Source organism: Arachis ipaensis, chromosome B07, assembly GCF_000816755.2.
Source record: "Arachis ipaensis cultivar K30076 chromosome B07, Araip1.1, whole genome shotgun sequence".
Classification (NCBI taxonomy): domain Eukaryota; kingdom Viridiplantae; phylum Streptophyta; class Magnoliopsida; order Fabales; family Fabaceae; genus Arachis; species Arachis ipaensis.
In genome coordinates this window covers 65,787,512-65,800,027 of record NC_029791.2, presented here as the reverse complement: position 1 = coordinate 65,800,027, position 12,516 = coordinate 65,787,512, and the positions used below count along the sequence as shown (strand labels likewise).

The 12,516-nt window shown below is 34.4% G+C and overlaps 1 long non-coding RNA gene across 1 annotated transcript; it reads left to right on the top strand.

Moving 5' to 3' along the window:
- On the top strand, positions 10,888-11,245 carry LOC110264640. Its single transcript, XR_002350811.1, has 2 exons — positions 10,888-11,032; positions 11,162-11,245. It is a non-coding gene; the product is annotated as an uncharacterized LOC110264640 (long non-coding RNA).

Below are 12,516 nucleotides of genomic sequence, written 5' to 3'. Positions count from 1 at the left end.
ATCAAATCAGTTTCCAAAATTTTATTTTCTTAGTCAGTCACTACATCAAATTGTTTGTTTATATAAAAACTGATATGAAAATTTTAAAATTTTTTAGGAATTGTTATGTTTTTTATTAAAAAAACAATATGGACTGATTTGTCTAACTTTTTACCAAAATTTGTCGTGAGAATTAATATATCTAACAAAATTAAAGTTAGGAATACTGATTTCGTAATTAAAATTTGTTGAAAATGAAATTGTCCAACTAAAATTTTTTAAGAACTAATTCAAAATATTACTCTAAATTAGCTTGTATTAATCTAAACCTGTGGTAATAATTCTTTTCTAACTCAATATAATTATATCTTGTTTGATATTTGAATTTCAGAATCAACATGGTCTACATGTTAAATATTTATTATTGTCTTAATTTTTCTTTTAAAATAATAATACAGAGAATTATATATCCTCTTAGTATATATATCTTGCTTTAGGTATGGTGATGTCTTTTTCTCAATACAGCTTTATTAATTGGTATAAAAACATTGACAAAAGAGTAACTATAACATGTTTTAACCAAACTTATTCGATAGATGTATTTAAAACTAAAACCATTAATTAGTCTTTATTTAAATTAAAAATCACTAATTTATATTTTTAGTTTCTATTTTTATGTTGGATATAGTATATTTTTTGTCTTTAAAATTAAGTAAAATTTTAAAAATATCCCTAAATTTTATTTTATTTCAATTTTATCCCAAAATTTTTTATTTGCATCAAATATACCCTCGATAGCTAAATTTTCAAAAAATTTAAGATAACCTCAACAAAGATGCATGAAAACTATGCTTGATTTACTTCTGTTGAAAGTTATTCTTATGAAATTGTTGTTGAATTAGTCCTAAATTTTTCAAAAAATTTAGTGGCGAGGGGTATAGTTAATGCAAATCGAAAACTTCTGAGATAAAATACTACAAAAAATACTGTTAAAATTGACGAAAAGATCGACAGCTTAGCCGTTGATAATATTGAAAATCGGCGGCAAAATCGACAGGACAACATGTCGCTTTTAAACTTGTCGATTTTTCAAAAATATAATAAAATTGACGGCATGTCTAACCATCGATAAATTTCAAATAAAATCAACAATCCTTTCGGCGATAATATGAGGTTAAGTTTTTCCATATTTAGTAAAAGCGACACACTTGCCGTCGATAATATTAAATATTGTCGATTTTGGATTTATTAAAATGGACAAGTAAAATGTCAATAATATGATAAAAATATTGATAAGTTATCCATCTATTTTTTTATTTTCTTTTGTCTATTTTGAACTTAAAAATTGACAATATTGCCGTCGATTTTAATAGCTATAGTTTTTCTTATCATTTGAAAAATAATAGACAATTAAATATTAAATAGTGAGACAAATAAACTTTTAAATACAAAAATAAAATTTATAATAAATATTAGATAATGAGTTTACATACTTATCAAAACAATAATAAATAATCCTCTAACTTAAAGATTTAAAACAAGATAAATAACTAACTCCACTAATAATACAAAATATTCAATTCAAAGTAAATAATCCTACTTGTACTCGTCTAAATAGTCCTCATCTGAGTTATCGAAATCGTTAGAATTATCCATTGCCAAGCAAAACATCATGAAAGGTGGTAGCTGCAACAGTGAATAACCAAGGTGATACACTAAATGTTACAATGTTAAGACCATTGTTACCTACAGAGTTTATGGTGAGGATCCCCTTTTCCATTGCATGAAATGATCCAATTGCTGTGATGTCTTCATCAAAGGTCATTTGCTCATCTGCCCCCATTGAAATTGTGATAAGATCTACACCATCGGCAATGGCATCATCAAAAGCAGCCAATATGGCATCAACTTTGCACTCTTGTTCATAACACACACTATAAGCAGCAATTCTTGCCGATGGGACACCTCCTCTTGCAACTCCTTTGGTGATTCCATAGAAGCTTGCTCCCACAACTTTATTCCCTGTTGCAATTGATGTTGTATGGCTTCCATGCCCAACAATGTCTCTTGCTGAAGGTTGACCTTTAAGATAGTATCTTGCACTGATTATTTTTATTGTTGCATCTAAAGTTTTTACCACTTTTGCTGGGTGCCAACTACATCAATAATTCCAAGGTATATCTTCTCAGTGTGATAGGCAATTTTCATAATCATAGGAACAGTGTAATCGGAATAGGAAAACGAAAAATAGTAAGTTATGAAATATTGTAAATTTCATCCAATAATTACTAGCTATTTGGTTGGTAGGAAAGTAACAATGTAATCGTCTCTGGATGTAATAATAAACCTAGTCTCTAATAATCTAATCTTTTTATTTACTCCCTAATCTCAGGGCATAATATAATAATTAAGCCTATCCTATTCTATGATTAGGATCATGATATCAATAAAAATAATATTAATGGAATATACACAAACAATACTAAACCATTCCCTTTTGATCACCTTAATTTTTAAGTTAAGTTTTAACTATCAAAACTAGGCCTTAGACATGTTCTGTAGGCAGAACCAACAAGCAAAGATGGATCCAAAATGGCATGCCAAAAATAAGGACGAAATACATGGGTGGGTGCTTATGCTTTTAAGATATGGTTCATGATCATATTAAAAGATAGAATCACACCCGGCGAGGTATGACTCATTGTGTTATCCAATAATCCTTTATGCATTCCAAGGTAAAACATCTCATGACTACAAGAGAAATTAGAATCCTAAGTCTTAATATATTGTAATAATCCAAACGAGTTTTAATTCTCAATTATAGGAAATTTAACCAAGTTGAATCAGCATGCAAAAGAGAATTTTTTGTAGCTACATATTATAATAGTGATAATTAATATTAAAGTATTTTTTATCAACACTTCATAACCACATATATAATGCACTAAACCTAATTAACAATACAAGAAAATACGTCTATTGCCACGCTTTTAAAGCGTGGTGAAAAGCTGAAAAAAGGGTCACAACTGCTAGCGTGGCAGTTGCTCTATCACCACGTTTTTTTGTGACCTATCACCACGCTTTTTTTTCTGCCATGCTTTTTACATATTGCCACACTTAAAAGTGTGGGAGATATAGCCACGCTTTTAAAGCATGGCCATATGTGAGATATGGCCATGCTTTTGAAGTGTACCAATAGAGATAGACATGGCTAGACATGGCCACGCTTTAAAAACGTGGCGATAGAGATAGATATGGCCACGTTTTTAAAGCGTGGCGATAGCGAGATATACGGCCACGCTTTTAAAGCGTGGCGATAGCCTTATCAAATTAAAAAAAAATTCTTTTTCTGATTTTACCTTCATCGCTGCACAATATAAATTTTCAGTCCTTTTTTATTACCAAACCTATAACTATACTATGCAATTTTTATTACAAGACAAATCAAACCCTAATTAGTGACATATATAATTTTTGTTATAATTGTTTTATACATTAAAAAACTAATACTCAAATACAAAATAAATCTCGAGTTCAAATTCTAAAACTAAACCATCCAAATGCATACTTTGATAAAGAACAAATAAATCTCTAAAACAGATCAAAATTTGCATAATTTATAGTTAAAGGAGTTCCAATTCAACACCCACCTAAATCCCAACTCCCACTTCATTCCAATTCAACACCATCAGCACAATGTTTGGTTGGTAACAAGCTCCCTTTTGGAGAATAGCACTACAAAGCTCCATTCCCACAAGCATAATCTATTGCTTTCTGAAGTGCTTTATCACTACACCATCTTTGCATAAACAGTACCGCGATCTATGGCAGAAAATAAAAAAGAACAGTCAGCTCATACAACAATCAAAATATGCAATTCAGGAATAGCAAAATCAACAAGGGAACAAATAACATGTTTAGAAATTTCCTTAACTAGCAACTAAAATTCACTCTCTCAACTAGAATTACATAGCACGTCTTTGATCATCATAGTAAAAATCCACCTCACAAGAACTTAAAGCAAGAAAAAACATGACTAAAAGATAATCAATTATAGGAACTCATGATGTCAGAGAAAACATACATGGATCAGCAGCTATGTATAAATTTTGAAACCTCAAAAATAGAAAGACTTACTTCAATATTAAGGCACTGTTTTGGGGAATTGTGTACATCCTAGCATAGGCACTGTCTCTGGACTACAAAATATGAGAAAACATTGAAACGATAGAGATGTACAAATAAGTTTGTAATATGAAAGCAGGACTGCCAAGTAATTTCCATAAAACCCCTTATTACACCTAGCAACTTTTCATTTCCGTGCATGTTCCCTCCAATCTTTTCAGCGTACAAAAGCGGTTACCTATCATTTCTGTACATGTTTGCACTCTGAAAGAGCTGGAAGATTGATGGTTTAGAGGTTATAGTAAACTCTCGTTGTAAGTATAGTTACTAAACCAAGCAATCAACCTTTCTTACAAACGTTTTGGTTGTCACAAGTAACAAACCTCTAAATAAATTGATAACCGAAGTATTTAAACCTCGGGTCGTCTTCTCAAGGAACTGCAGGGAAGTATGTTCTTATTATTGGTTATGAAGATTGTAAATTGGGGTTGTGAAGATGAGGAACAAGTAATTTAAATTGTAATTAAAATAAGTGAAAGACTGTAAAATAAATAAATAACTGTAAAATAAACTTTTGGCAAGGTATGAGAAATTAGAAGTCCTATCCTAGTTACCCTTATCAATGATAATGAAAGTTGAATCTTAATTCCACTCAGTTAGTCTTTACTTAAAGTAAAGAAAAGTCAAGTGACTAATTAGTTAGATCCTCAAATCCTAGTTAATCCCTAAGGAAAGATTAGGATTATTGAAGTTCAATTCAATTAGCAAAGATAACGATTATCAATCATGTTTGAGTTTGATAACTCTTGAGTTACTGATTTCTTAACCAAGACCAAAAAGGTAAAAAGTAAATCTACTGGAATAAAAATGTCTTTAGATTGGAAGCAACAGTAATGTAAATAAAGGAGAGCAATAATAAACTGAATTACCTCAAATAACATTAATTCAAAAGAATCAAATCTAACATGGAAGTTCATAAATTAAATTAGAAAAATAAATAAAAGAAACATTGAACCTGTGATCGCAAAAGATGAAATAATCATAAAGTGAAAAGAATCCTAATTCTAAATCCTAATCCTAAGAGAGAGGAGAGAACCTCTCTCTAAAAACTACATCTAATCCTAAAATTGTGAATATGAAAGCTTCCTTATGAATGGATGCATTCCCCCACTTTATAGCCTCTAATCTGTGTGTTCTGGGCTGAAAACTGGGTCAAAAGCAGCCCAGAAATTGCTCCCTACGATTTCTGTTATGTTCAGGTCGCGGGTAAGTGACGCGGAGGCGTCGTCCACGCGTCCGCGTGGATTGAAGTTCACAGATGCGATGTGGGCGCGTCATTCACGCATTCGCATCGCCTAACTTCAAGGAAGCTATGACAAATTATATATCAAATCGAAGCTCCGGACGTTAGCTTTCCAACGCAACTGAAACTGCGTCGTTTGGACCTCTGTAGCTCGAGTTATAGCCGTTTTAGTGCGAGAGGGTCAGGCTGACAGCTTTGCAGTTCTTTCAGCTTCTTGTATTCCTTCCACTTTTGCATGCTTTCTTTCCATCCTCTGAGCTATTCCTGCCCTGTAATCTCTGAAATCACTTAACACACATATCAAGTCATCAAATGGTAATAAGAGAGGATTAATATTAGCAAATATAAGGCCAAAGAAGCATGTTTTCAATCATAGCACAAATTCTGGGAAGGAATTGTAAAACCATGCAAATAGTATGAATAAGTAGGTAAAGAGTTGATAAAAACCACTCAATTAAGCACAAGATAAACCGTAAAATAGTAGTTTATCACACTCACCTGCCAAGTAAATTTTGTAATATAATTTATATATATTCGTTAGATATTATGATTTTTGCTAATAAAATCAATTAATTACTACTAGATCAAGTCCTTTTTGTCTTCAATTTGATTAGTATTTTACATGAATATATATATTTTTATATGAATCAATTTAATGGTTCTCACATATCATCTTCGCATAAATTTTGTTATAAGAACTATTCAAACATGATTAAAGAATATCCTAATGGAAGTGCTTAATATTTCTTGCAACTTTCTGTCAATAATCCACAAATTGACTATACAGAAAAGAAAATCAATACCTGAACCATACCGCCAAGACCTTGCTTTTCGGCTTCTCAATGCTGTAAGCAGTAGGCCAAAGGACAAAACTAAAGCAAACATGCCATTTCCAAATTTCCACGAGGGTTGAAACTCAGCTGATGTTGGATTTGCTCTTTCAGGTACATTAAACTCATGTATGAGTCCCTATTAAGCCAAATTAGACAGCATCTTGGATCAATTGCCATCCAAATACATATTATTAGAGTTGGGATAAAGGATCAAGTTGTTGATCGATAGTTTTCTCATAACATCAAGCTTGGGATAAGTTAATTATTTCTTTCATAAGAAATTCAAATTTGCCATTAAATTTTAATTTGGTCTTACTTTAGGACAAAAGCGTGAAAAGAACTATAAAATGATGGCTACTTAAAGTAACATTTCCCCTAAGAATCTAGGATCCCCACGATATATATTTAATTTGTTTTATCATAATAATAGTCCTGCCTAAAAATAAACACTTTCATTTAAGCCCACACTTTTCTATTAAAATTTCAACATACAACAAAGCAAAATGGAACTCTACACATTGATGAGTCCCATCAATAAATCAAACCCCTCTTTAACAATAACAAAAAAGAATCCCCACAATTGAATAATAATAATAAAACTAGATAATTGAAGCAGTAGTAGTTTCAACATTTTGTTTACTTTTAGAAGCTAAGTAGAATTGAAGTATCTATGTCTGTGTTAAGAAAGAAAGAAAAGAGGTAGCAGCTACCTGGATGGTGCAGCTAGTTCCTTTCTTCTATGGAAGTTTCTATGGCAGCCACAAGTGGGGCAGGTAAGAGCCCCGGTGGTTCCCTCGGTAGTGCTGGCCATGAACTCTCTTCTTCTCACAAGCTTGGCAAATTTGTTTGCATTGTAGACACCCTGAAAATCAAATGCAGAAAAATATGAATATGATGTTTTGCAAAGAGATGTTTTGCTCAATTAACTACATCATTGACATCATTGCTCATCAATTAACTAGTGCATAAGTCTTTTGTTAGCTTCTCAACAGAAGAAGCCTTAGGACGACCCACACAAGTCCTCTTTTTGGAAGGCACCATGGCTTCCCAAACCACTGATTGAGCAGGACCTAAATAACCAAACCATTATATTAAAATGATGGTTTTTACAAAATACATATAGCAACCATCTTTGATATGCAGCATATTACATATTTTTTAAAATAACATGATATTACAACTTCTTTAGCTAAGTCAACTGATGGCAAACAAGACAGAAAAATCATAGAGGTATCATGACATTCTACTATTATTCATAAATAAAAGTATTACCAAAGAATATTTTATAATAGTTAAAAGATAGATGAACCTATCCATTTTTGGAACTTCCCATTATAATGTTGAAAGACATAACTAGAATTTCTTGGTGGATATATATGTATGGGGAATGCTATAATGGTGAAGGTTAACAATATCACCTTTAAGGTTTTCACTCTATAAGAGTGAAGGTTAGCAAACCCTCTAAGAGAATTATAACCTTCACTGCTATAGGGTGAATGTTAGCAATCTTCACCCTTCACTCATGTATATAAGTTGTTTATTGGATTAACTTTCTTGGTGAAAACCATGAGGTAAATTAGAGGGAAGATTCACTTTGGTTTATCTAAATTCATTATCGGTTAGAGGCTATAAACTTAATATAACTCCAAAGAAATGGCCAATGCTTCCAAATTAGTTATGTAGACAGTGAAATCAGCACAGTATTTCTCCAAAAGCTAGAAAACAAATTCAAAATCAACAAAAATCAAGAATAAAAAATAGAACAGAAACTGTAGTGAAAAATAGATGCAGACAAAATACAAGAACAGAAATCAAGAACAGAATCGAGCAATGAAAAATAGATGCAATGAAAAATCAAGAACCAAAAATCAAGAACAGAATCAACTCAACTACAGAACAGGAAAAAATAGAAGCATTAAAAAATCATAAAAAAAAAATAAAAAATCAAGAATAGCAACTAAGAGAATACTAGAGAACTGTAGAAAATATGCTAACCAAGAATCAAGAACAAATTAAAAATCATAACAAAAATCAAGAACTGAAATACTTAGGAATAGACCAAAATTAACTCAAGAACAAAAATAGAAAAACAAATAGAAACAGTGAAAAATCAGACAAAAAAAAAATCAAGAACCAACCTGAGTCAGAGGCTCCATTCTTGATGATGCAGACAGAGAGTGGCAGGAATTATGTCAAGGTACGACGATGGTAACTCCTACGGCTCCGATACTGGCGTGAGCGGTTGTACGTGCGGCGGGTCACCACCCGAACAAGCCTCTCGAAATCGAAATCATCATCATTCTCTCTCTCCCTCTCTCTCTCTCTCTCTCTCTCTCTCTCTCTCTCTCTCTCTCTCTCTCGCTCTCGCTCGCTCTCTCCGTAACACAAAAACCCTCATTGGGAAAAAAGGGAAAAAATCCGAAGCGAAACTCCTTTGAATCACAGAAGGAAGAAAGGAGAATGAGATTTTTGGAGAGATCGAAGAGTGAGAATGATGAAAAGAAAAAAAATTGGAAATACAGAAGTTCAAAGTTGTGAAGTTTCCATGCACCTTGCGATGTCTGATCCCTAGCTCTGTGTTGAAAGGACTGTAGTGTAGGAAGTAGAGGAAGACGCAGTGGCTGCCAGAAAGGGAGAGGCACTGGATGACGACGGCTAGACGGGGCTCGACGATGGAGGGCGAAGGGGCTCAACACGATGGCGCAGGGGATGAAGATGCTGCTACCTGCTGGCTCGATAGCCCAGCAAAAAATGGAAAGGGTTAGGGGTTTGCAGCGAAGGAAGGGAGCGGCGGCGAAGGGAGCATCGACGGAGGTATTGCGAGCATCGGTGATATTCTTCGTAGAGTGCTGTGGTTCTTCGCGAAGTGCTAGGGTTCTTTGATGTTCTTTGGAGTGCTAAAGAGAGGGTTAATCGTCAGTGTTTAGGGTGAGGGATATTGAAGAGAGGGTTAACCGTTGCCATCTGAACGAATTAGGGTTTAGGTTCTTTGAAAGAGGGAGAAACGGGATAGGGCCAGTGCACCATGAAGATGGAGAAAGATGAAGTTTTGAAGAGAGAGGGTGTGCCAATTGTGTAAGTCAAGGTCAATTTCGAAGGGACTTCATTGAAACGTTTTTTTTTCCTTTGGAACATTTTAGCCACGCTTTTGAAGCGTGCCAAAAGACTTGTAGGAAACGGCTACGCTTTTAAAATGACACAATAATAAAACTCTGTCGCCACGCTTTAAAAGCGTGCCTGTTTCTCTCTATGGTTACGCTTTTTAAGCGTAGCAGAAAAAAGCGTGGCCAAATCTCTAATCAATTGTCGCCCTCATAAAAGCGTGGCCATTGACCCTTTTCGCCACACTTTTGAAGCGTAGAAAAAAAACGTGGCCAAATTTCTCTTCAATTGCCACCCTTATAAAAGCGTGGCCATTGACCACTTTAAAAGCGTGGCAAAAAAAAGCATGGCCATAGGCCTTTTTTCTTGTAGTGTAATAATTAAGTTCACTAATTATAGTTAATTAACAATAGTAAAATTATTACTACAATTGGTTTAGAGAAAGCTCAAGCGCAGGTCCAATGGAGGATACTTCATTTGTTCTCCCATTAATGTGTACAAGAACATAGTATCATCATCATGATCCATGCATTAATGATGATGATGATGATCACCATTTTCATCATTTGCATGCACTCTCAGCTTCTCTAATTCGGATTCAACATAAGAGTTCAAGGGAAAAAGCTGAAGAGTCTCAATCACCCTATTATTATTCTCAGGCTCTAAAAAAATACTCTTGCTCTAAGAAATTACTGCACAGAGCAAGGTACTTCACTGTTGTTTACACCCTGCATATGATAGAAAATACTAGTCCTCTAAGGATATGCATGATATCTAAGGAGTTGGGAGTTGCTTGTTTTGGCATTTTTTTGTGGTTTGTACTCTTTGGATTTGGAGACATCCATGATGACATTGTTGAAGGGGATGTTCCACAAAACTAGACTCTTCCCGTTTGGGTCAACTTGTAACAACTTTCTAAAAAACCTTGCTGCTCACCCACACCACCACTCCCAATCTTGCTTGCTTAACTTCTGGCTACCCACCCGTTGCTGCCTCTCACCGTGCTATCATCCATTCATTCCACTGAATCTTGTGCTCTCATCTCACCATGCTACCACACCATCATCTTTGACCGAATCTCCCTTGCAGCAGCCAATTTGACATATCACTTTCTTGCAATGACCCTTCTACCTCATGCAGTTCTCTCTCACCAGCACTGGTCCAATGTGGCAGATCTTGCCTCTTCTTCTCTTAACTAGCAAATTTCACCTCTCATCTCTGCCTAATCAATTTTTTTCCAAGTCTGAACTAATGATCTATTATGTATTTTAGACCTGCTCTAAATCCAATTTTGGACCAGAGTTTAGCTTGGCCTAAAAATATTAGGAATTTTCAGATTTAGTATCACGTAAGGGTCCAAAAACAAGACCAGTTGATATTATCAACTATCAAGATAGCTCAGGGCTAAGCCAAACCCAATCCATTAACACCCCTAGTCTAAAATATACGCTTGGAAACTAAATTGATGTTTATTTTATACTATGAAAGATTCAATTTATATAATCAAGGAACAAATTTCATAGGGACTTATATAATCACTTATTAGCTAATTCATGATTTCTAAACAATATTATTCATAACAACCTTGAAGCTGCGCAAATTACAGCAAGCCATATATACAAGAGAATGAGGGCTTTTATGATGCATTATTATTTAAGTGGGAAAAAAAGGTCATTATGTACTCGACGAGGTCGAGATCTACATGTAAACGGTCTCTCTGTAGACATGATACATGACAGAGCTCAATGGTGTCGTTTGATTCATGTAGCCGACCCCACTTAGTGGGACAAGGCTTTGTTGTTGTTATATACTTGACGAGGTATCGATTATTCTAGCTAAAACATGGGCATGAGCCAATTTGATATACATCTTAAAAATGGAGCATAAAGATTGAGGGATGAGTTTTTTAAACAGCTATAGAATGTCAATTCTACCAACATATAGCCTGCAAAGTCCAAAGTTTCTACTGCTATATGGCCAATCTAGTCTACTAATATATCAATAACAACAAAAACTCAACAACATAGCAACAAATTCAACAAAACAGCAACAGCAATAATAACACAACAGTAATAGCAACAAAGACACAGCAAATTACAAAAAAATAACTAAGGCAATAACAACTCAACAACACAGCAAAGGATCAGAGGACAAAGGACCTACCAAAACGACATACCGAAGCAACAGGCAAGACGACGTGACAGGAGGTGTACTAACCTTTTAACAGCAGCTTACATCTGTTCAGCTCCTCTTAAGCTAGTCACTTGCAAGCATTAAACAGCAGTCCAAATAAACATCAAGCTCAGTAATAGTAATGGAGAGAGCATAATAATGGAGAAATAAATGCAGAAATATATGCCAAATATTTGGAAGAACAAATAATTAAAAATTTTGGAGAACCAAATGGGGAAACAAGAGCCCTGAAAGGGAAACAAGACAATGAAATTTGGAAGTTCAGTAACATTAATAGAAAAAGTTCTTGTGAGCTCAATTGAGAGAGAGAAGATGCGTAAGAGAGAGCGGAGAAGGACCAACATAGGAGGAGAAACGGCGGCAACAGAGAGAATGAGCGATGGTGGCATGGCAGCAACGGAGCGACGGCGGCGTGAGCAAGAGGAGCAACAATGGCGCGAACTTGAGTAGCGACAGAGGCACGGCAGGGACAGAGCGTGACAGCGGTGCAACCGTGACGGAGCGACGACGGCAGCGGAGAATGACGGCGGTGCAACTGTGAATTTGTGGTAGAACTAAGGGTAATTGCGTTTCTGGTGATTGGGGAATTTGGGGATGAAATGGGGAATTTTGGGGAATTGGGTTTTTGAACTTTGGAGGCAGGAATAGGACGCAAGTATTTGTATTTTTAGTAATAAAAATCGACGGCATATTTGTGGATTTTAATTTAAAAAAAATAACACCTTAAACGTCTATTTTAAACTTTAAATCTACATCGTTTGTTTGATTTTAGAAAGCGATTTAGACTGTTTAAATTTATCAACGGCAACTTTTGTCGATATTTTAAATAATAAAATCGATGCCATATTCGTCGATTTTAAAATAAAAGTATTTTTTATCCCTAGTTCATCGACAATATGACGATAGTAATGCAAAGGTTAATGCATCATAAAAATATCGACGACCTGGCTATCGATTTTAATATTTTATTTTTAATTATTT